The sequence below is a fragment of the Microcebus murinus genome, chromosome 18 (genome assembly GCF_040939455.1).
Source record: "Microcebus murinus isolate Inina chromosome 18, M.murinus_Inina_mat1.0, whole genome shotgun sequence".
In the NCBI taxonomy this organism is placed as follows: domain Eukaryota; kingdom Metazoa; phylum Chordata; class Mammalia; order Primates; family Cheirogaleidae; genus Microcebus; species Microcebus murinus.
Genome location: NC_134121.1, coordinates 49,244,957 through 49,269,171, shown reverse-complemented (window position 1 = coordinate 49,269,171; position 24,215 = coordinate 49,244,957). Strand labels below are relative to the sequence as shown.

Genomic DNA, 24,215 nt, shown 5'->3' with positions numbered 1-24,215 from the left:
TACTGCAACACATTAGCACAAAATGCATGGCTTAAAGCAACATACATTTTTTTTTTTTTCTCCCAGTTCTAGAGACCGGAAATCCCAAATCAGTATCACTGGGCAGGTGCGCAGGAGTTGTCAGGGCCACGCTAAGGGAGAGTGCGTTCCTCTCCTCGTCCAGCTGCTGGTCGTCAAGGTTCCGTCTTCATATTGGCTGCGCCTGTGGGTCAAACCTCTCTCTGCCTCTTATGAGGACACCTGTGATTGTATTTGGAGCCTACCTGGCTGATCCAGGATAATCCCCCAACGCAAGATCCTTCCTCACATCTGCAAAGTTCCTTTTTCCATATAAAGTAAGTCAGAGGTTCCAGGGATTAGGCTGCGGATATCTTCTGGGGAACTATTTTTTGGCACACCGTAAGGGCTAAATCGATTCACTTATCTGCTAGCTATGCCTGGATCTGGTCTGACAATGCCAGCTAGAGAGACGAAGAAGGGGACAGGGCTGAGGCCTGGGGTAAGCTCTCATCTAACAGGCCCTGGCAGCCCGCTGGGTTTTGGGGTGCTGGATGTGCATTTAGGGCCCTCTAGCACCATGCTCTAGCAGAGGGTTCAGCAAATGACAGACCATGAATTGGCCTCCTATTTTTGTAAATAAAGTTTTATTAGAAGACAGATGTGCCCATTTGCTTACATATTATCTGTGGTTGCTTTCGAGGAGAGTTGAATAGGCAGAGTTGAGAAGTTGCAACAGAAACCATATTGCCACAAGCCTAAAACATCTAATATCTGTCCCTTTAAGTAAAAGGTTGCCTATCCCTGTGCTAGAGAAATAGGAAAAGCAGGCAGATAATGCTGTGTTCTTTTCTTTTGAGTCTTTTTTCCCCTCATTTAATTTTGAATATTTTTAAATGCTATGTCTTCAAGTGTATTCATCTTTTCTTATGCAGTGCCTAATCTTGGATTAATCCCATCCAGTGTATTTTTCCCTCCTCAAGCATTGTATTTTTCATCTCTAGAAGCTCAGTTTGGATCTTTTTAGTAATATTTTTCTTATCTCTATTAAACATGATCAGTCTTTCCTCTACCTTCTTGAATGTAGGGTGTATAATAGCTGATATAATAACTGTTTTGTCTTTGTCTACTGATTCTATCACCTGTGCAATTTAAAAGTCTATTTCTATTGATTTTTTTCTCCTCATTTGGATATTTTTTTCTTCTTTGCATGGCTTATTGATTGAATGTCAGACATCAGCTGTACCAGTTATCAATTTATTCCCTCTCAGCTCCAAATCTACACTTCATTGCCTGCCCTGTATAACTGAGCTGGACCCTGTAAAAATTTCTCCTTTGCAGCCAGCATGATGTTAAGCCTAGCCAGTAGAGGGCGCCAGAGGAAAACCTATAGGTAAAAGGGGCTTTTCTTCCTCGCTTAGTTGTGCTTCTGTTGGTTTCTTGCTCTGATTGTATGGTTGCCAGCAGAGTGTGGGGGACATCCCGTGGCACTCACCCTCATCAAATTGTAGCAGTATCCCCATTGACATCTTCCCATCAAGTCTGAGCAGTTCCCCCACCGCAGATTCTCAGTGATTTTCACAGGTCCCATGGTGGTTGACATTCCAGCTTTAAGCCCATCTGCACCCTGGTGGCTGCAGGATTTCCTGCCTGCCAGTCCTGGCCATGGTTCTTTGCCCACCAGCCTCAACCTGCTTGTACCCCAGATGAGAGTTTCCTGCTTGCCCATCAACAACGGACCAGCTCTGGCCCAGGACAACACGACCCAGTGAGCTTCAGTATCTGCAATTTCCCCTTTTCTGATGAAGTCTGAATCCCAGCCTTGGGCCTTTCCCCTCAGCCCTGGGATATTTCTTTAGAGCTCTCTTTACCCATTTATAGTCAATCCCCTGTGATAGTTATCAGCTTTTATAGTAAACTTTCCCTGTTCAGATTACTATGTGATTTCTCTCCCCTGATTGGACCCTGAGTATTTCACAAACATTGTGAATTTTACCTTGGAATGTTTTTGTATTCCTATAAATGTTTTTTCAGTTTTTCTGGGACGTAGTTAATTGGCTTAGAAACAGTCTGATCCTTTCAAGACTTGCTATTAAGCTTTGTTAAGTGGGAGCAGAGCAGTATTTAGGGTTAATTTTCCCTACTGTTGAGGGAAAAAACACTCCTGCATTTTACCGGATGCCCCATGAATTACAAGGTTTCACTCCAGCTGGTAGGAACATGTACTGTTCCTCATCCTGTATGAGTAACAAGGATTGTTCTCTCCATTCCTTTCAGGTGGTTCTTTCCCTGGCTTTGGGTAGTTCCCTCATGTTTGTACTCAGTCAGTACTCAGATGATGACTCAAGGGGGAGCCTTGGGCAGATTTCTAGAACTTTCTCTTTGTGAAGTTCTCTCTTCTCCAGGCCTCTACCCTGGTCTCCCAGTTCCATCTCCTTGATTCAGGGAGCCTACCAATTTCCATATGGCTTCCTCCTCCTCACTCATGGCTTGTGAACACAGCAGGCAGTTAGTAGGGACACTGTAGGGCTCACTTTATTTCCCCTTTCTCAAGGATCATTGTCCTTGAGATCTGCTGCCTGAGGTCCAGTTCCTTGAAAGCCATCGTTTTATATACAATTGACCCTTGAACAACACGAGTTTGAACTGTGCAGTTCCACTTATACATATTTTCTTCCTTCTCTGCCACCCCTCAGACAGCAAGACCAACCCCTCCTCTTCCTCCTCCTCCTCAGCCTACCCAATGTGAAGATGAAGAGGATGAAGACATTTATGATGATCCACTTCCATGTAATGAATAAATATATTTTCTCTTCCTTGTGATTTTCTTTTTTTTTTTTTTTTTTTTTTTTTGAGACAGAGTCTCACTTTGTTGTCCAGGCTAGAGTGAGTGCCGTGGCGTCAGCCTAGCTCACAGCAACCTCAAACTCCTGGGCTCAAGCGATCCTCTTGCCTCAGCCTCCCGAGTAGCTGGGACTACAGGCATGCGCCACCATGCCCGGCTAATTTTTTTATATATATATCAGTTGGCCAATTAATTTCTTTCTATTTATAGTAGAGACGGGGTCTCGCTCTTGCTCAGGCTGGTTTTGAACTCCTGACCTCGAGCAATCCGCCCGCCTCGGCCTCCCAAGAGCTAGGATTACAGGCGTGAGCCACAGCGCCCGGCCTGTGATTTTCTTAATAACGTTTTTTTCTCTAGCTTACTTTAAGAATACAGTATATAATATTATTACATAGACCATACAAAATATGTTAATTGCTGCTTATGTTATTGGTAAGGCATCTAGTCAACGGAAGGCTATTAGTGTTAAATTTGGGAGGAGTCAAAAGTTATACTGAAATTTCTGACTATGCAGGCATTTGGGACCCTAACTCCTGCATTGTTCAAGGTCAACTGTATTTTGTCCAGTTTTTTAATTGTTTCTGGCTGGTCCCTGTTATTCCAGCTTGGCTAGATGTGGAAGTTGAATCTAATTTTAAAATATTCACTTAATTTGCACACAAAACATTATTGCCCACCTGCCATGGGTAGGCAACAGTAAACAAAACAAAAATCTCTGTCCTCCTCGGGCTCACGTTCTTATGGCAAATGATTGAGAAAATTATTAACACTGTGAGCCCACACACATGTCCTGGGCGTGGACCACCAGGCTATGAATCCAGGCCAGCCCTCCCTGTCCCCTAGTTGCTACTGATCTGTCATCTTTCCTTCCGTCCTTCCCCACCCACCATGCCCACAGCTCTGGAGGTGCCCCTTCTTTTCTCTTCCGAGAGATTTCATAGAATTCTTCAAGCCACCTTGTCTGTGCAATGCCTGTAGAAAACTACGTGATGAATGTCTCTGAAGCCTAGAAAGTGTGATTTATGTTTTTAATTATATCTTTCTGGCATCACAGGAGGAGTTTTCTTCCTCCCCATCTCCACAGCATCGCTCTTGGCTCTTTAGTAAATAGACCGAGATGGAGCCTTCCTCCCTGCAAGGTCACGGACAAACAGCCCCAAGCAGCACCTTGGACCTGAAAGCTAAAAGCCAAGGTGTTATTTATAGGCCCTGTTACACACTCGTTCCACATGCCAGCTCAGCCTATATGATTCTATTTTAAACCAGGAGAGCCAACCCCATGTCCCTCTCTGTCTGCCTTTCGGCCAGCAGCACAGACTGGGTAATGGCCATAAATATCTAGTAGATATATTTTCAATAACAGCTTGATTGAGCTCAATCAATTCACATACCAAAAAAATTCACCCCTTTAAAGATGACAATAAAGGCAACAATTCAGAGGTTTTTGAGGATATCCACATAGCCCTGTGCAACCATCACCTACGATCCATTTTAGAACATTTTTATCACCCCCAAAAGAAACCCCCTGCCCATTAGCAGTCACTCCTCGAGTTCCCATAGCCCTAGGAAGCTACTAATCAACCTTCTGTCTCTATGGATTTGTCTGTTCTGGACATTTCATATGAATGAAATCAGATAACGTGTGGTCTTTTGTGACTGGCTTCTCCCACTTTGTATAATGTTCTCAAGGTTCATCCACATTGTCACATGCATCAGAACTTTATTCATTTTTATTGCCAAGTAATATTCCATTGCATGGATGGGCCACATTTTATTTATCCATTCATCATTAGGTAGACATTAGGTTATTTCCTTTTTTGGGCTATTATGAGTAATGCTGCTAAAAACATTCATGTATACATTTTTGTATGATGGAAATACATATTTAGCTGTAATTTCCACCAGCACTTTGGCTGGGGGTGTGCTTGGGACGCAGTAAGTGAAGGTGGCCACAAAAGCCAGCCCAGTTTCTCACTGTCACTCTGGTACAGCCCTAAAGGAAAAGGCAGACAGACAGGAGAGCTGGCTGCCTCTTAGAAAGATCAGTGTTCACGCCTGTAATCCTAGCACTCTGGGAGGCCGAGGCGGGCGGATTGCTCAAGGTCAGGAGTTCGAAACCAGCCTGAGCAAGAGTGAGACCCAGTCTCTACTATAAATGGAAAGAAATTAATTGGCCAACTAAAAATATATACAAAAAATTAGCTGGGCATGGTGGCGCATGCCTGTAGTCCCAGCTACTCGGGAGGCTGAGGCAGGAGGATCGCTTGAGCCCAGGAGTTTGAGGTTGCTGTGAGCTAGGCTGACGCCATGGCACTCACTCTAGCCTGGGCACCAAAGCGAGACTCTGTCTCAAAAAAATAAAAAAAAATTAGAAAGATCAGTGTAATAAACAAGAGTTGAAAAATTGCTATGTGCCTCCCTCCTCCCTCCTCACTCCTCCCTCTTCCCTCCTCCCCAACACTCCTGTATTAGTGTCTCTTCCCTGCCACACTCTGTGGTACTCCCAAGGGTCTTAGCCTAATTAGAGAAGCAGGATTCAAGATTGTAAGTGCCCTGGTGACTAATGTCAGACCAGGACAGGAACTATGGTAGCCCATGAGAGGGACACCCATCCCCCAGTTCTGGGGGATCAGGGAAGGCTTCTCAGAGGTGGTGACCTTTATTCTTCCTGCAGTATACTATACAGACTTCCAAACGTACAGAAAGTCTCGCATAGTCATCACCTGGGTTTAACAGTTGCGAGAATCTTGCCAGATTTTTTTTTCTGGAGGATTTTAAAGTATATTTCAGACTTTATGGCAGTTCACCTCTAAATATTTCAGTGTTTATTTTAAAAACAAGGAGACTTTCCTACATATGATATTCTTATCATACCTGACATGTCATACTATTTCTGTGATAATCTAATACCCCATTCATATTCAAATTTCCCCAACTATTTCAAGGACGTTATCGGCAGGTGCTTTGTTTGAAAGAGCATCTAATTCAGGTGAGGATGCCCTTCAATCTGCAACAAGGAGGAAGAGGCAGGAGGCTCCATGGGCAGACGCAGCTTGTGGGTAAAGGCCTGGGGAGAGTCAAGCCTGGAGCTTGAGGAAGGTGTCCCCACTGGATGAGAGGGGACCGTTCCTGGGCACAGGCCCAGGAAGTGGGGCTGTGGACAAAGGGGCTGCCACTTCCTCCTCCTGTGACCCACAGAAGCTGACTTCATGATGTACCCCAGCCAGGAAGGCCTTGGAACATTCCTTCAGCCAGGGGAGCAGTCAGTCCATTGACCCACTACTCTGGAAAGTTCCTCCTGAAGGATAATTCCGTCTTGCTCACCCTGTGTTCACTAGGGGGACGGGCCCTGCCTTGGACTCACAGGACAATGGTCTTTCTGCTGTAGAGACCGGGCGGGCGTCCTTCCCCAGGTGGGGCAGATCCTGACTGCAACAGCCCCGGACGGCGCGCTCGTTTCCGCAGGGCCCTGTGGTCCAGCCCTCTCAACTCCAACGTGGGCTGCCATGGGGGATCGGGGTGTCCTCGCCTGGTTCTAATCATGGTGTTGAACATCAGAGAAGAAAATAGCTGCGATCTCTGTTCAGAGCCCTGTGCTTTGAGAACAGCAGGTGCTCTCGATGCGGGCTGATGACCTTTTGAAAGTCAAAACCTGCCTCCCAGGAGCCTTTCATCTGTGTTTCTGAGGTTCTGCTTTTCTCTCTTTGATGGGGCTTCAAACACAAGCCACCCCTCAGCCTGTGCCTGGCACTTAACCCAGGAACTCTCCTGGATGTGCTAGAGAAGTATTTAAAATCAGGGAGCAGAGATGGAAGAGTCAGGCAGGGGGCAGCTGGCCACCTGTGACCTCCAAGCACAGCAGTGGAAGCCCAGGTATCTGTCCCCCAGCAAGTCCCAGTGCTCCAAGCAGCAGGGGCAGGGTAGGGAGGGGTCTTCCTTGTTCATCAACCAGTCAGTAGAGCATCTTTTTAGGCAGGGCTTTAGTTCAGGCCTTACCTTTCTAGAAACTTCTATATCGGCTTACTTCATTAATTAAACTGTTGAGAGATGGGTAAATATTAATAATTCAGGAACCCAAGATTATTCAGTCATTCATGTATTCATCAGACACACACCTATAATCACATACTATTTGCCACGTACAATTCTAGGGTCTGGTCATTCAGTGGTGACAAAGTTCCCACCCTCACAGGGCTGTAGTCTAGCAAATTTGATTTGCATTGAACTGGTTTCAATCAAAAAACAGAATAGAATACTGAGCACTCATGTCAGCTGACCCATCATGGATGGAGTCAGAGCAATGGTGTGGCCACTGGACCGTAATGACCAACTTTTATCTTTGGACTTCCAGGAACATCTGAGTACCACAGTGGTACCCACTTTGGAAAACCCTGTTCTGCGTCATCATTTATCAGCCCTGGGCCTTGAGACACTGCCCCAGTCACAATTGGCCGTGCCTGTCCCTATGTCCCCCTCAGGCACCCTCTACTTATCCTTCTCTTGGGAGATCGCTTCTTAGATGACATAGCTCATCCATGACGTGAGTATTCCACCGGATTCATGCTGGGAGGGTCGTTGGCAGGTGGTTTGGCAGGTGTATTTTAACTACACCCCATAGGTTCTTTTTCAAAATTTCTTTAAGGATTTGTCTTAGTTCATTCCCACTGCTATAACAAAATAACTCAGACTGGGTATTTATGAATAAATTTTGTGTGCATGTGTTTTTTAGAGACTGGGCCTCACTCGTCACCCAGGCTGGAGTGCAGGGGGGTATAAATAATAGAAATTTATTTCTCACAGTTCTGGAAGCTGGGGAAGTCCAAGTTCAAGGCCCTGGCCAATTTGGTGTCTATTGAGGGCTCGCTCTCTGCTTCCAAGATGGCTTTTGTGGCTGCATCCTCTGGAGGGGACAGACCCTGTGTCCTCACCTGGCAGAAGGGATAGAAAGGCAAACAGACTGCCTTAAGCCCATAATAAGGCCATGAATCCCATTCATGAGGACACAGCCCTCATGACCTCATCACCTCCTGAAAGCCCTACTTTTTGTATTGAGAATTAAGTTTCAACATGAATTTTGGAGGAACACAAACATTCAAACCATAGCAGAGTTGTACCTTTTCCTTTCCCTCCCCTCCTACCCTTTTCTTTTCTTTTCTGTTCTTTTCTTTTCTCTTCTTTTCTTTGACAGAGTCTAACTCTGTCAACCTGAGTTGAGTGCATAGTGTTATCATAGCTCTCTACAATCTCAAACTCCTGGGCTCAAGCAATCCTTCTGCCTCAGCCTCTCAAGTAGCTGGGACTATAGGCACGAGCCACCATGCCTGGCTAATTTTTTGTTTCTATTTTTATTTGACTGGCTAATTTTTTCTATTTTTAGTAGAGATGGGGTCTTGCTCTTGCTCAAACTGGTTTTGAACTGACCTCAAGCCATCCTCCTGCCTCAGCCTCCCAGAGTGCTAGGATTACAGGTGTGAGCGTGTACCTTTTAAAAATTATTATTTAAAAGCAACTCATATGTATGTAATAATAATATTATAGTTAAAATAATTGCTACTAATATCTCCTATGTGCTAGACACTGTTTTAAGGGCTTTGGGCTTCATACATATTAAATAATTATGATTAAATGTAAATATAAATGTAATTAAGTAATTATGCTAAATAACCTTTACTTCAAGGCAATCCTGAGAGGTAGGTACTAATATTATCATCTTCTTTTCACAGATGGAGAGGCTGAGGCTTAGCAGGGTTAAGGGGCAGAGCCAGGAGGAAATCTACCGTCTGCCTCCAGAGCCCTGCTTGGATGACATGTGTCACTCTTGAAACAGTGCCACACTCAAGAGGAAGTTTTCCAGACTCCTTGGGAAGAGGGCAGAGACTGGCAATTCTGGAAAGGATATCATCTAGAGATTCCGAGGTCCCCCAACCCACCGAGCTTCTGTCAATTACAGATTCCCAGCACCCCCGACCTCCGACCGCGTTCATCGGAATGTCAGGGCAGAAGCAACAGAAATTATGTCAAAGTGCCCCAAATGATGCTGATGCAGCTGGTGCTGGCGCCAGCCTTTGGGAAGGTCAGGTCCACTCCACTCCCTCGACCTTACAGGAAGGGGGAGTTGAGGCTGGCGGCACCGAGTGACTTTAACGAGGCCCCGCAGCCAGTTTGGGCTCCTTGCAGAGCAGGGGTAACCTGGGGCTGGGGGTTCCGATGTGGGTGGACTTACGGAGGAGGACCCTGTTGTCTCAAGTGACTTTCTAGCGGGCAGATGCCAGCTTATCTCTGCACTGGTGGTAAATACTGGGGCCGGAGGGCTGCTGTCTGAATGTTGGACCCAGTGGAGACAAGTTTCCAGAAAGGCTCCGAGTGAGCATAGAATAGCTGTGAGAAGGGTGGGCTAGATTCCTGGAGCATGTATATGGACTAGCCCATCATATGAAATACTTGAGCCATGTTTCTTCTCACCTGAGGACTATTAAAGAAGACCCTTGGGATACCCACTGGGTCCATGGATTGAGATGGACCTTGAGATGGAAACCCGACGGCATGATGTTTATGCTACTTAGGGAGCTATATCATTGCCAGGGTAATTCCTCATTGGATTTTTTGTTGTTGTTGTTGTCTAAGAATAATTGCTTAGTTTGACCACCAGGTAGCGCTAACGGGCTTGGTAGCCAGTAGTGGGGTGGGTGGCGGGGGCAGGTGTCTTAGACATCGTGGACTAAAAACTCAACATTGCCCCCTTCTTAACTGATGAAACCTTGGATTTTTTTTTTTTCCTATTTTGGACTTCCCAAATTTTCTGTAACAAGCTTGCATTTCTTTTACAAAAGCAGAATTGGGATGGGGGAGGGTGGTAAGGAATCACCACTCAATGATAAACTGTTATCTTGGCGCATTAACTTTAGACACTTTTTCTTTACGTGGCTGTGGTTACAGGGTGTGTGTAATTGTTTTTATCATTTTTAAACTTGATACTACAATGTTTTTTTATGTTACTACAAATTCTTCACAAACACATTTATTGCTGTGTATTTTATAGCAACCATATATTGAGTGTTCACTTGGAACCAGCCAAGCATTTTGCTGTTTTCTGTGCATTTTAACTTAGCTCTCACAATGATTGTGCCTACCCATTGAGGTTGGGTACTATTATTAATCATGTTTTATCTGTGAGTAAAATGATGTTTCCAGAAGTGAGACAGCTTGATAGGAAATGGTAGAGCAAGTCTGTCTAGCGTCACTGCCATTCTCTAACCACGATGCTATTTCCTTGGGTGTGCCCATGACTTAACTGTCCACCCAGTGTGCCCATTTAATGTATTGCCAGGTTCCATTATTGTCCCGTCCCGCGGGACCTTCTGTTACTCGTGGGGTCAAGGGGGACTGTGCCTGAAAGAGATGGGCGAGAGAAAGGAATGAGACCAAGCAAAGGGTTGTCAAGGTCTACTTTACTTAGATTTTTAGTAGGTTTTATAAGCATACAGAAACAAGGAAGTAGAAACAGAAAAATAGAGTGGGGTGACGATGAGTCTTGGGTCTGGGGCAATCAGCCCCGATCAGTCTTATCGGCATTGAGGCTGTTTGTGACTGATTACTCAACCCCAACCTGGCAGGTGGTCGGGAACAATTGTAGTTAGCACTCCCTGGAGCATTCTGTGGTCAGCACATCATGGAATGCATTCTTTTCGGAGCTATAGCTGGAATTTTCCAGGGTGAAGCCCGTGCGTAGGATGAGTCATAGGAGAGTTGAGGGTCTTTGGGGGTCCTTGCCTCTAACACATTATCATCAATAATGCTGCAGAAAACAGCTCTATGTTGAAAGCCTTTTCTGGATTCAGGAAATATTTCTAGAAGTGGACTTAATAGTCTAAGCTTTTCTTTTTTTTGAGACAGAGTCTCACTTTGTTGCCCAGGCTAGAGTGAGTGCCGTGGTGTCAGCCTAGCTCACAGCAACCTCAAACTCCTGGGCTCAAGCAATCCTCCTGCCTCAGCCTCCCAGGTAGCTGGGACTACAGGCACGTGCCACCATGCCCAGCTAATTTTTTGTATATATATTTTTAGTTGGTCAATTAATTTCTTTCTATTTTTAGTAGAGACAGGGTCTCGCTCAGGCTGGTTTCGAACTCCTGACCTCAAGCGATCCACCCGCCTTGGCCTCCCAAAGTGCTAGGATTACAGGCGTGAGCCACCGTGCCCGGCCTAGTCTAAGCTTTTTAAAGACTCTTGATAAATACTCAGTGCCAAATATGAAGAAAAAAATTTATGCATACTTAAACCCTGGCTGGATATCTTATGATAGTAAGGAATTATTGTTAATTTTTGTTAATTTTATTGTTAATTATTGTTAATTTTTCTAGGCATGCTAAAAGTATTGTGGTTATATTGGTCTATTTTTAAAGAACCTTTATCTAGAGATACGTAGTGAAGTTTTTAGAAATGAAATAATATATCTGGAATTTAATTGAAGAAGGAGTTGAGGGTTGATGAAAAAAGATGAGATGTGTGTTGCTCATTGATACAGCTGGGTTATGGGTACACAGGTTTGATTCTGCTAATCCTCTCTACTTTTGTATATGTTTGAAAACTTCTATGATAAAAAGCTTAAAATAAGCTATTAAAAAAATCCTATAGTCTACAGAAGTCAGACTCATGATTCCTATTTGGCCTAATTAGTGAGAAAGGCAAAAAAAAAGGGGTAGTGTTTTTTGGTTTTTTTGAGACAGAGTCTTGCTCTGTTGCCCAGGCTAGAGTGCCCATGGCGTCATCATAGCTCACAGCAACCTCAAACTCCTGGGCTCAAGTGATCCTCCTGCCTCAGCCTCCAGAGTAGCTGGGACTACAGGCACACACCACGACAGCAGGTTAATTTTTTCTATTTTTAGTAGACAGGGTCTAGCTCTTGCTCAGGCTGGTTTCGAACTCCTGAGCTCAAGCGATTCTCCTCCCTTGGCCTTCCAAAGTGCTGGGATTACAGGTGTGAGCTGCCACACCTGGCCTAGGGGTAGCTTTCTAGAACAATTTTGGCAATCTTTTCTCCCCATCAAACAAGAGTTAAGCTCTTCTTAAAACCAAAACATATCCATCTGTTTTTTTTTATAAAGGCTTTTATTTATTTCTAAATAGGATTATAGAGCTGGAATGAATCTTAGAGATCCGGTCCTCATTTTTTTAATCTTCTGAGAATCCAGCTGGCTATGATGACTCATGCCTGGTAGCACCCTAGGAGGCCAAGAAGGGAGGATTGCTTGAGCTCAGGAGTTCAGGACCAGTCTGAGAGCAAGAGCAAGACCCCATCTTACTAAAAATAGAAAAATTAGCTGGGCATCATAGTCCCAGCTACTCGAGAGGCTGAGGCAGTAGGATGGCTTGAGCCCAGGAATTTGATGTTGAAGTGAGTTACAATGACACTGCTACATCTACCAGGAGTAATAGGGTGAGACTCTGCCTCAGAAAAATAAATAAGTACAAAAAAAAAAAAAATTCTGAGGCCAGGCGAGGTGGCTCACGCCTGTAATCCTAGCTCTCTGGGAGGCCAAGGCGGGCGGATTGCTCGAGGTCAGGAGTTCGAAACCAGCCTGAGCAAGAGCGAGACCCCGTCTCCACTATAAATAGAAAGAAATTAATTGGCCAAATAATATATACAAAAAATTAGCCGGGCATGGTGGCGAATGCCTGTAGTCCCAGCTACTTGGGAGGCTGAGGCAGGAGGATTGCTTGAGCCAGGAGTTTGAGGTTGCTGTGAGCTAGGCTGACACCACGGCACTCACTCTAGCCTGGGCAACAAAGCGAGACTCTGTCTCAAAAAAAAAAAAATACCTGCTATTACACATCCACAAAAAAAAACAAACAAACAAACAAACAAACAAACAAAAAAATTCTGAGAATCCTTTTCTGAATTATATTGATACTCTTATGACAATTTTACACACTTAGCCATAGTTTGATGTAGTCTTTGTTCAATCTCTGGAAATTGAACCAGTGTTCTCCTTCATCATGGGGAAACTCACCTGCTAGCTTTCATTTAAATAACAAAACATTTTGTGTTTTATGAACACAGATGAGCATTGAGCATTTGAAGGCAGTCCCTTGGAGGAAGTCATTGCATCAAAAGGACACACACACACACATACGCGCGCACGCGTGCGAGTTCTTGGTTCTACTCATATCCTTATCCCTCCCCCACTTCCTCTATGGGGCTGCCACCTCCAGTCCCCCCATAGGCCTCCCCCGGCCAACTCATCAGCAGCCAGGTTTGGGCCTGTCACACAGCACTTCTGCAGCTGGTCCCCAAAAGAAGAAACTTCAGAAAACATCACCCTCCTCTTACCAGATCTTGGTTTTTCAATCTTCAAGAATCCTAAGGGACAGCAAAACTTAGCACGCCCCCTTCTCTTGTTTCCCAGACTTGGCCACAGAACAGGAATGTCTACCTATCTTTATATATCCCATGTGGTTTAGAAAATAAACTCTTTGAAGGCAGAGAGAGTTCACTCTTTTAAACAAATACTGCTGCTGGGAGGTTGCATTCGTTTCAGTTGATGTTGGAGATAATGTCACAGGGGTCACTGTCCCCAGCCTTCCCCCTGATACATTCTAAGGATTTTTTTTTTTTTTTTTTACTTTCCCCCCAAGCCTTGGAAACTTTATGCTAAGGATTCAGACTAGACGATCTGTGCCTTTTTATCTCACGGTGCTACTCTATTCCCTCAATGGGACTCGTTAGTTTGAAGCTTCTGAGGCACAGCAAGAAATGACGTCTGTCACACCACTGCGGAGCAGGAACAGGAACTCTGGGTCATCCCAGTAGCTTCTAGCCTAAATATATCTCAAGTCAGCACGCAGGAACTTTTTTCTTTCTGTCCTTCTGATAGACAAGGCTGGAGTCAGACAGGACCTTTCCAAATGCTAGCGGGATAGAACACATTGCATCTGGAAGAGCTGAGGAACAGAGAGGTACAGAGAAGAGTGACAGGCCCAGAGAGGACAGCATTCCTTCAGCAATGAGTCTTCCTGATAAGCCTGGTCTTGGGGGAGGAAGAAGGGACAAGATCTGACCCCTGTGTTCACAGAGGTCAAGGTCCGGGGCAGAGATGTTAATAATTACTCTTTTGATAAGTGTCACAAAGGAAATACACAGGCACCCCAGGAGAGGACCGGGGACCAAGGCCACTGTTGATTTGCAAGCCAGGGCCAAAGGAAATGTGTTGCCAGGGTGACAGGCCTTGATTTCATCTTCGGGAAGGAGAACTGAAGCCTCTGAGCCAGGTATAGGTGAAGAGGGCTGAGAAGGAGGTAGGTATTGATGAAAAGAGTTGGGATTAGATATGGACTGATCTCCAGAAAGTTGTTCCCCGGGCCCCTTGTTTGTCAGCATAAAAGTTAAACAGAATTACAACAGATACATGACTTCTTTTTTTTTTTTTCTTTTTTTTTTTTTTATTTAGAAAAATCATTTCTCAAGATACATGACTTCTATAAGCAAGTTCTCGAAAAGGTCACTGAGCATCCATCCCAGCTGCACAGGAACCTTGAATGACGCCAGCCAGGCTCTGGCTGTCATGTCCTTCAGAGCCACAGCCAGCAGGGCTGCTCCATGGATGGACTGCTGCCTGGTGGGACCTCCTCCCTGCTCGCCACCCGCAGGCAAGATCCACAGGTGAGGGCCAAATGTTTTTATCAGGCACTTTATTTTTCAGTATCCAACTTTTCTCTGTTTCCCAAACACCAATCATGGAAACTGAGAAGGGGGGGAAGAAACACCAGGAATCCTATCACTCCCTGCATTAATGTTTTAAGTTTTCTGTTTCTAGCCCTCTGGAAAAGATGAAGAGAACAGGTTCATGGAGACGCTGTTTGGTGACCATAGTTGATACCCTGTGTTGGCCAGCACCCTGCCTTGGCCAACACTCCACTCTTGCATTTCATGGCACCAATGGACAGATTGAGATCCTGCTTCAAGTCCGATCTGCTGGACCACCAGAAATGGGTGTCCCAGGTGCTGGAATTTGCTGTTTCCATCCCATCATGGTCTACAGGGAACATGAGAGACCAGTCTTAGGGAACAAGGCTTGGACAAGTTGAGAGGTGGCCAATGGATGTTTTGCAAAGGACTGGGTAAGGGCCAAGTAAGACAGAGACCTGGAAGTGGCCTCTGGATTTGGCGGGATGGAGGTCACCAGTGGTTTGACAACAGCAGTTTCAGGGGAGGGACAGAGGCAGAGGGCACTTTGGAGCAGGATGATAGGAAAGAAAGAGGAGAACTCTCTGGAGGAGTTAGTTCTGCTGTCAGGGACAGCAGAGACTGGGACAGCAGCAGGAGGGGCCATGGGCAATGGGCAGGGGACATGTCAGGAGGGAGACACCAGGGTATGTTTGTGTGTTGATGGGAGCGATCCAGTAGACAGGAGGACTCAATTATGCAGGCGAAAGAGGGGATGTGGTTGCAGCAGGAACCTCTCAGGAAGCCTGAGAGGTTAGACTTTCTGCAGAAAGAGCATCATAGATGTCTGAGAGAGGGAAAGTGAACTTACTCAGGAAATGCAGGCATGCTGGCCAGGGTCAAGTGCCCATTTGAGGTGTGTGATTATCATTTTAAAGAGAAATCACTGAGTAAAAACAGAGAGATGAGGTGAGAGACGATGATGGCTGCAGAGACACATTTGGGATAGGGTTTGGACGTGCCCAACCTGGAACTTGCTCATGGATTGGATGTGACCAGGAAAGGATGCGATTGAGGACACTCATGCTTTTTGACTTGGGCGAGTGGGTAGGTGGGTGGTGGTGCCTTTGACAAAGACGGGGTGAGCAGAACCCGAGGGTGAGGCATTTTGACACAGGATGATTATTGGCATCCAAGAGGCCAGATCCAGAAGGCAGGTGGGCAAGTCTGGAGCGTAAGGAGGGGGCTGCTGTTTTCCCCTCTGCTCTGCGTTGTATGAAAACTATGCCGTGAGCTGTGACATTCATGTACCATCATAATTTGTATGAAAGGAGAGGGAGGGCTGTGGCATTTCCTACAATGCCGCAAGCTCCTTGTGGGCAGGGCCTGGGTTTTGTGCACTGCTGTGTCTCTAGCACCTTACAGAGCACCCAGAACCCACTGGGTGTGCAATCCGTGCTTCCTGGCTGGATAGATGAATAATGTCATCGTTCCTCCCAGCTTCCAGAAACTGAGTGGCTTTCTAGAGTCTGGGACGGGTAACTTTACAGCTTAATGAGAGAGGCCTTACTAATTAAAATGGTGATGATGGTGATTTGTGGTTGACTTATAGTCAGGAAGGGCCACCTGCGCTTCTGAATAATGAGTTAAGTGGGTCACACCATGACTGCTCAGAGGCCAGGTGGGTGTAGGAGCATCAGGTGGGTGACTAGAAATAGAAGGGAGGTGAGTCTGAATCCACCAGTGAGCTGGGTTTGCTCTGTGGCCTTGGGCTAGCTACTTGACTTCTCCAGCCCTCAGTTGCCTTTTCATTATTTTTTCGATGGGAATCAGAGATCTACCCCCTCCCCCCAAGTGCCTGCAGGCACTGCCAACAAAAGTCATCGTGGCACCTCTGTGGCAAGCAAGGAAACCCTAATAAACCAGAGGCCGAGCAACCATTCTCAGAAGCAGAGACTTCGTCTCCACTTCGGGACACTTCTCCCTGGCCCTGGATACAGAGCCAGAGGCCATTTTCTAACCAAAAGATGATCACAGGACTTGGCCTTGAGGAAGGGTAGGTGGCAAACACGGTCTGCATCTGTCCTACTCTTTGCCTGTGTGACCCAGGGACGAGTTGGGAACGTTTCCAGTCTCCTCTGGCTGAAGCGAGCAGGTGCGGCCCGTAAGGCGGAGGGCCCGTGCCACTGTCGCCCTGCCCAGTGACACGGCCTTGTGATGGAAACCCCAGGAGAGCTTTGCGAGGAAGCAGGTGCCCGGGTTTGTGCATGCCTCAGACAGCAAGGAGGGGGAACTGGCACAGGGTGGGAGCAGAGACGCCACAGACAGCAGAATCTTCCTGCAAGAATAAAGCGTGACCCTGTGGCAGACGGCCGGGTAAGCAGCTGACATGGCGGACAGATGGGGACTCGGAGGACGTAAAGCATGGGTGGTCTAACAACCCCTGCCATTTTCTCAAACAGGGAGCTGAGACCCAACAAGAGTCATCCATGTATTCTCCAGATATTTCTCAAGAGCCAGTTAGGTGCCAGGAGCTGCAGACACATCATCCCAAAACCCAGGGGCTGCAAACAACAGCCATTTTATTACCTTTCACATTTCTGTGGTTTACTGAGCTCAGCCTGTGTTCTGCTTGCTGTGGTGACAGCTAAGGCCGCAGTGGTCTAGGGCGCAAATCAGCTGGAACCTCCAAGGTGGCTCATGCGCAGCGATGGCAGTTGGCGTTGACTGTTGGCTGGGAAGTTCATGGGGGCTTTCGCCAGGAGCTCCTCAGTTCTCTTCTCTGTGGCTTCTCCTTGTGGCCTGAGCTGCTGGTTTCAAGGGCAGGAAGTGAAGCTTCAGTTTTCTTAAGGCCTGGACTCAGAAGTCCCGGAATATCACTGCTGCTGCTGCATTCTATTGGACAAAGCCAATCGTAGGGTGTTTTAGTTAGCTACTACTGCATAACAAACAATCCCCAACTTAGTGGTTAAAAGTGACAATAAACATTTCTCTCTCATGGTTCCGGTGGGTCAGGAATTATGGAGCAGTTTTTCTGAGCAGTTCTGGCTGAGGGGTGTCTTATGAAATTGTAGTCAAAATGTTGGCCAGGGCTGCACTCAGCTGAAGGCTCGACTGGGACTGGAGGATCCGTTTCCAAGAATCCCCTCACATAGCTGACAAACTGTGCTTACTGTTGGCAGGAGTCCTCAGTTCTGCACAAAGTCCTCTCCTCAGCCTGTCTGAGTGTCTTCACAACCTGACACCTGCTTTTCCCTGAGCTAGTGATGCAAGAAACCAAGGCAGGAGCCTAAATGCCCTTCATGATCTAGCCTAAGAAGTCATACATTGTCACCTCTACTGTACTCTATTTGTCACACACATCAGCCCTGACTCATGGCGGGAGGAGATTATGAAAGGGCAGTAGTGACCAGGAAGTGAGAATGACAGGGGACCATTTTGGAAGCTGGCTTACAAACAAGGCCCGCCCAAGATTCCAAGAGTTGGAGAAATAAACTCTAGCTATGGATGGAAGGAATGGCCAAGACTTTATGGCCATCTTTCATCCGCCAGAGCCAGACCATAGGGACTCAGCAGAGGACCAGTCAGAAGGGGCTCACTGTTCCTAGTGGCTACAGTCTAGAGGACCACACAGAAAACTAGGAGGCAGAGAATGGATGTGACTATCATCCTCATTATACAGATGACAAACTTGAGGCTCCGAAAAGGTAAATTGTATGCCCAAAGTCATGTGATAAGTGGCAGAGCTGGGATCAATACTCAGACCCTCTGCCTCCAAGCCAAGCCCTTTGTTGCCTTATGCCATATCGCTGCTCAATGTGTTACAATGTTACATTTTATTTATTTTTTTTTATTTTTGAGACAGAGTCTCACTCTGTTTCCCGGGCTAGAGTGCCATGGTGTCAGCCTAGCTCACAGCAACCTCAAACTCCTGGGCTCAAGCCATCCTCCTGCCTCAGCCTCCCGAGTAGTTGGGACTACAGGCATGCACCACCATGCCTGGCTAATTTTTTTCTATATATTTTTAGTTGGCCAATTAATTTCTTTCTATTTTTAGAAGAGATGGGGTCTCACTCTTGCTCAGGCTGGTTTTGAACTCCTGACCTTGAGTGATCTGCCCGCCTCGGCCTCCCAGAGTGCTAAGATTACAGGTGTGAGCCACTGTGCCCAGCCTACAATGTTACATTTTAAATAAAGAACACAAGATAGTATGTACAGGGTAAAACAATAGTTATATAAAACAAACCATATTTTAGAAAAGAACAGAAGGAAATACAAAAATGTTGACAATTATTATTAGGTCATAAGAAAATGAGTTTTTTTCTTCATTCTGTGTTTCTGTATTTTAAAAATACTCTGAAATGAGCTTCTATCACACTCATAAGAGAAAAACCATTTCCTGCTGCGGTGGATCCCACAGGCCCAGCAGGAGAGAGGGTTGCTGGGAGATTAGGGGTGGGGGGAGCCCTCCATCTGTGCATTTTGGTTCCTCTTCTGCTGCGTGGTATTCACTGTGCTTCGAGTGTCTGGTTCTTCTGAAAGTCCCATGGCTGTTCATCAGCTCACCTGTGCAAACAGAGCTGCCACCTCAGAAGAGGGGTTAGAGGTAAAACCTTCTTGGGTGGCCGGGTGTGGTGGCTCACACCTGTAATCCTAGCACTCTGGGAGGCCGAGGCGGGTGGATTGCTCGAGGTCAGGAGTTCGAAACCAGCCTGAGCAAGAGCGAGACCCTATCTCTACTATAAATAGAAAGAAATTAATTGGCCAACTAATATATATAGAAAAAATTGGCTGGGCATGGTGGCGCATGCCTGTAGTCCCAGCTGCTTGGGAGGCTGAGGCAGGAGGATCTCTTGAGCCCAGGAGTTTGAGGTTGCTGTGAGCTAGGCTGACACCACGGCACTCACTCTAGCCTGGGCAACAAAGTGAGACTCTGTCTCAAAAAAAAAAAAAAAAAAAAAACCTTGTTGGGAAAGAAGAGTTCTGTTTCTGACACAACAGGGCTGCTGGGAGCAGAGGAAACTAGGGCTGATGTTTTCCCCTCTCGATGGAATAGACTTATAATGCTGTTTTCTGGTCCAAGATCAAGGTGGCTATATCTCCAATATGAGTTTGTGCACTGGGACAATAAAAGAGAATATTTGAAATGGATGCTATCCTGGAAGCACAAAGATATGTAGTCACTGGGGATAGAGGCAGTTTGGTTGTTTGGATATTAGAAGTCCTTTTTGGTTTCCTGCCATCATGTGATATCTTCTTTCACTTCTATTTTTGAGCCTTAAGCACCTCACCCCATTGTCTTTCTGCAGGCATTACATTCCATGGACAGTAATTTTCTCTGGAGTGAAAAACAACAGCATCCATTATTTGGGTATCTATTATGTAAAGACGCTATACTAAGTAATTTACGTATACTGAATCTTTACAATAACATAGGACGTGGACATCTGCAATTTATAGATGAGGAAACAGCAGGTCAGGGAGGTTCCATAACTTCTCTAAGACCAAACAACTGGAAAATAATAGAGGCAGACCCTGAGTCCAGGTTGAAATGACCCTGAAGCCACTAGTCTTATACTACCTCCCTAGAAAGAATATTATAATGTTAAAAGACATTTGATATCCCTCCGTCCTAAGATGATGGCTTTTTGGCTCCAAATTTGCTATGGTGAAAGGTCCCTCTTTCTGAAAATAGTCTGTCTCCCAGACACCTCTTAAACACCACTTGAGATCCTTGCAGCCACTGCTGCGGTGCCAGATCTGTGAATGCTGCCACCAGCTCTGGCAGGTGCAACTCGACAGTATCTTGCCTCGGGCCTGCAGCTGGCACCTCTCAGCCCCAGCCCAGGGCACCTCTTTTGACACTGCAGTTTAGATCACATGGGAACCCACGCAGTGCCAAGCCAGTACATTCTGGAAGCAGGGCTCAGGTCCCTGTGCAGACTCTTCGCTGTGGGAGCAGAAGCCAGTGTGCAAATGCCTTCTCTTTCCCCTTCGCCCGGGAGGTGGGTCCTGAGATGCTTCTCACAGGGCTTCTCGGACGGTCCCTCCAGATCAAGCAGCCAGGAATGTGGCCACCCTAATGACACATTCTCAGATGCTTCTGCCTTCATCCCTGAGCTCCCTGGGCTCACACCTGCCGATAATGTATTTGCAACTGAGCTTTTATTTCAAGCTCTGCTTTCTGGGCAACCCTGGCCAAAACAGACTCAAACATTTTCTTTGCCTAAGCTCTCAAATATAGGCCATCTCTGTCTTCTGAATAAAATGGGTGCTGAGTAGCCACATGGAAATGACAAAGGCTAGCAATTTCATCATTTCCACTCACGATTCTGCTTAACAACCCGGAGGGGAGCTGACATTTCCCACTCCTAGCTACTCTATATCAGGAGATAGAAATCACCTTTTCAAGGTTAAAAAGACAAAAAACCAACCTTCCTCTGTGTTTAGGTGGATGGATATGTCATTAAGTGGCCAGCTGAGCCCTCCCACCGCTGCTACTTAAGAGGCAGTGTGTTCTGGTGGGACCAAGAGAGGCCTCAGCTGCAGGGCTGGGGCTGACACCCTCTGGTTGTGCTGCTAACCCTCTGTCCCTGGGGTAAGAATCATGCTCCGGGGTGATTCCGGGCAAGCTCGAGATTGGATTTCCCATGCTGGAGTGGAGGCAGGAGGACAGTGATCACTAGCAGACGGCCTTGTGGTTGGAAGGCAGCAAGGATGGAGGACAATGTCAAGGTCATAGGGAAAGCATGGGACTATCTGCTGATAGGCAAATTCGTTCTCTGTGCAGAGCTGTGGGAAGGGCCCTGAGAGACCAGGCACAGAGTCAGGACACACGGGAGGGAAATGTCGAGGGAAATGTCGGTCCTGCTTCCTGGAAATTCCACTCGGGAGATGCTCCACATCAATTACAAGCCACAGTTCCCCAGTGGATCCTGGAATGACAAACCTTTAAGACATTTATATTTAATAACCTCAGGTCTCAGGCTGACTAGCAAAGTAAATAACCAGTACCACCACTGTCTGCCACTCCAGTGTGGCCGGCAACATTCGCAAGAGTGTCAACCCACCGGGAGAGGCGTCTCTAAAGCCCCTGACGATGTCCCTCAAGGAGCCCTTCCCACAAATGTGTGTATCTCGAGGCTGTTGGGAGTCCATCTGACTATTAGCAGGTTTTCATTTCAGAAGGAAAATCAGCACAGAAGGATGCTTTCCCAGCCCCATCTTGGTGAGTCGCCCCAGTGCTGGTTCGTTGTGAACAGGAAGTGCTAGGGGCCACCTGGTCCTCAGACTGATCATTCCCCATAAAGGGACCTGGAAGGGGAAACCCAGGAGTTGAGCATCTTTAGAAACTCCAATTCCGTGGCCACACCTGAGCTGGTCATCGCTCGGCACGGTTCCCCCATGCAAACCTCAGCACCACCTCCCCTGAAGGAACAGTCTGGTTCTTCTCATCCTTCCTGCTGCCTCGTGTTTCCTCCCGGCCACCTCCTTCTCCTTGGATTTCCTGCCTCCATCCAGCACAGAACCCATGACCCATACCTATCGTCAGTGCCCCCAGCTGTGTTGCATTTCTCTTGTTCCTGACCCTGACCCTGGGTTGTCCGTACCTGGGCCCAGAGGCCAAGCCCCAGAGAACCACCCATCCAACTCCTAACCTGGTGCCACGGCAAACTCACAGTCCTCCCTGCAGGGCCTCCCTCTCCATTGGGCAGCTCCCTCTTTCGTTCCTCTTGGTGGCTTTTCCAGTCTTTCACGGTTTTCCTCAAAGTTCCTTTGTTATCCCCTCATCATCCACTCTGAAGAGAGGACTTTGCTTCCTACTTCAGGGCTAAAACAATTACTTCCACTTCCTGCCCTGCACCTGTGAGTGAATCCTCACACCTGTCCTTGTCCTTATCTGCATCCAGCTTATGTCCCTGGGAGAGGAAACCCTCTTCCTGACCCAGGCCATTCCCTGCCCCCTTGGGCCTCCATGGACCCTGCCCCATCCATCCTCTGCTGCTTACCTTCTTCACTCTCCTTTTTACTTAGTTCTTCTCCTCAGCCCAGTCCTCTGGACTCTGCATTTCCAGACTCTTCCACGCTGCTTTTTTTTTTTTTAATGTATTCTTTTTTTCTTTTTCTTTTTAGTAGAGCCAATGGAGGCTAGCAGTGATCCCAGGTAGTGATGTCTGCAACCTAGAGTCTCCATCCTGATAAAGCTGATATATCTGTGTGCGGAGTTGTCCCTGGCAAACACAGCACCCATCAGATATCACAGCAAAAACAGGGTTATTGTGTGGAGGCCATTCCAAAAGCCTGAAATCTGTGTGGAAGGGGTCCAGGTGGGAAGGGACTAACCTCCAAGTCCGAGGGGAGTGACTTCTGGGTGAGACAGGTGACTAGGGCACTGGGAGGGGGAAAGGAATGTGGCCAGGAGGGTGGGCAGGGCTTGATGGATTTGGAATGAGGCACCAGAGGGGCAGGGCATCCTTCCAGGTTTATGACTGGGCCTGGTGATGACACTGACAGGGTGTGTTTGCCATTAGGATATTTACGCATTGTCTTACTGGTCAGAGAACTAGACTGGCTTCCGGGTGCTGGAGGCCTCAACCTTGCCCTGCCCCCAGCCAGGATTTCAAGCTCTCAGCTGGTGCTTCATCTGGTCCAGTGTCCTATATTCAGTTCTTGGCATGACCCATTCAGGGAACTGTTCTGAGTGTCTCAGTAGGTGACCTCTACCCTTACTAGAAAATCTCCCAACCATATTACTAACTTTGAGAATAAAAAGTTTAGCTTTCTTTGGGCAGTTGAATTTGAATTTCATGACTATGATAGACTCAAAATATGAGCTTGAGTGTGGCCCTTGTACCACCACATCAGAATCACCTGGGGGGAAGGGGTGTTGAAAAAATGAATGCATATTTTCCCCAGGTCATCCCAAGACTTAGTGAATTAGAGGCTCTCGTGTGGGACTTAGGGATCTGCTGGTTAAAATCCTTCATGATGACCTGATGCTGATGTTTGGGACCCACAGCTGTAGAAGGCGCACTGATTGACAGGCAATATGGATATCCCGATGTGCCAGTCCTGTCTGCCACCCCAGGTTCATAGGTGGTAAATGTAAAATGAACATTACCATCTCAGGAAGCTCATTTAAATTGAGAATTTACCTTTGGAAGTCTCTTTACCTCCCTGGGCCTCAGATATTGCTTCTTTAAAAGGAGTAGTTTATACTAGATGAGCTCTAAGCTCTAAGAACCAGCAACAGGGTCGGTTCGGAACTGGATGTTGGGGTCAGGTGGGGGAAGCACATACTGGGGAGACTGGGAATTTGTCTTTGAAAGCCAATTTCTGGACTTGGACGGGGATAGATATGTCTGACGGCCCTCTAAAACCCCAATTCGAATGAATTTGCCCAGCGGGACATTCCTGGTTCTCAGAGCCTCAGTTTCCCTCCCCCCATTCCCACCTCCACCCCACCCTGCAAGGGCACTTGTTGCTAGGCTGCAGGAAGAGGAAGTTAAGTGCAAAGAGCAGGGCAAAGCACTGCAGCCCCGTTAGGACAGGAAAACTCTTACTCCTTCCACTCCGGACTCTTCCAGGTAAGCCTCCCGACGCCCCTCTCCCCCGCTCCAAGGGCGGTGGCCCCTTTCATAGACCTGACGAATCGCCCGCCCATTTCCGCGGCCGCTCCTCGGCGCGCGATGGAAGCTGGATTGGTCGGGCCTG

The 24,215-nt window shown here is 46.9% G+C and overlaps 1 long non-coding RNA gene across 2 annotated transcripts; it reads right to left on the bottom strand.

Annotated features, from left to right (window-relative positions):
- Positions 1-17,066: 17,066 nt before the first annotated feature.
- On the bottom strand, positions 17,067-24,198 carry LOC109729498 (uncharacterized). 2 transcript variants are annotated; one of them, XR_002221549.2, is made up of 3 exons: positions 24,065-24,198; positions 22,511-22,732; positions 17,067-17,396 (listed from the first exon to the last, which is right to left on the bottom strand). It is a non-coding gene; the product is annotated as an uncharacterized LOC109729498 (long non-coding RNA). The 2 variants fall into 2 exon arrangements; XR_012913099.1 differs by having other exon boundaries at positions 22,511-24,198.
- Between the last annotated feature and the right edge of the window lie 17 nt (positions 24,199-24,215).